This window comes from Triticum dicoccoides, chromosome 5B, assembly GCF_002162155.2.
Source record: "Triticum dicoccoides isolate Atlit2015 ecotype Zavitan chromosome 5B, WEW_v2.0, whole genome shotgun sequence".
NCBI classification, from domain to species: domain Eukaryota; kingdom Viridiplantae; phylum Streptophyta; class Magnoliopsida; order Poales; family Poaceae; genus Triticum; species Triticum dicoccoides.
The window spans coordinates 633606620-633607278 of record NC_041389.1 but is presented as its reverse complement, the minus strand read 5'-3'; positions in this window follow the sequence as shown (position 1 = coordinate 633607278).

Below are 659 nucleotides of genomic sequence, written 5' to 3'. Positions count from 1 at the left end.
CCATGTTATATTGTTTAGATAACAATGATTGTTCTTCTGATCAGCAAGTCTATCAGTTGCTTTCTTATTTGGTCGAGTGCAACATATATGCCTCAGTTCTGAATGGACAATTTTTACTTGATCTTTTCTTTACAGTGAGAATAAACCTTATGCTGCCATCATATTTTCTCATTCCTATTGCAAGCTCTCCACATGTATGAATTGACAACATCTATAGAAAAATACATGAAGAAGAGACATAGATTTTTTTTCTCGAGATTTATGGCTAAAGAGGAAAAAGAAGAAAACATGGATTCTGCTGAATTTCTAGTATTCAGATTCACCACTAAGAGATGGAGATTTGCTTGCTTCACATTTGGAATAAGTTGACATTGATGGATTCACTTGAGTTGAAGTTCACTTTCTTTTCTTTAAGCATGTAGTCATTTTCGTTATATTTCGTCATTTTTCGTTTGTAGGTTAGTGTAAATCATGACACCATGTATATGGAATTTTGTTTTGATTAATCTTAGAGAAGTGCCTGATGAGGAAACAAATACTTTTTCCTGTCACTAACAGTAATATCTGTGCGTCCCCAGTTTGTTTGCCAATCCTGTTATGCATGCATGGGTAACAATAGTAAATACTCCCTCCTTTCCTAAATACTAGATAGGAAGTGC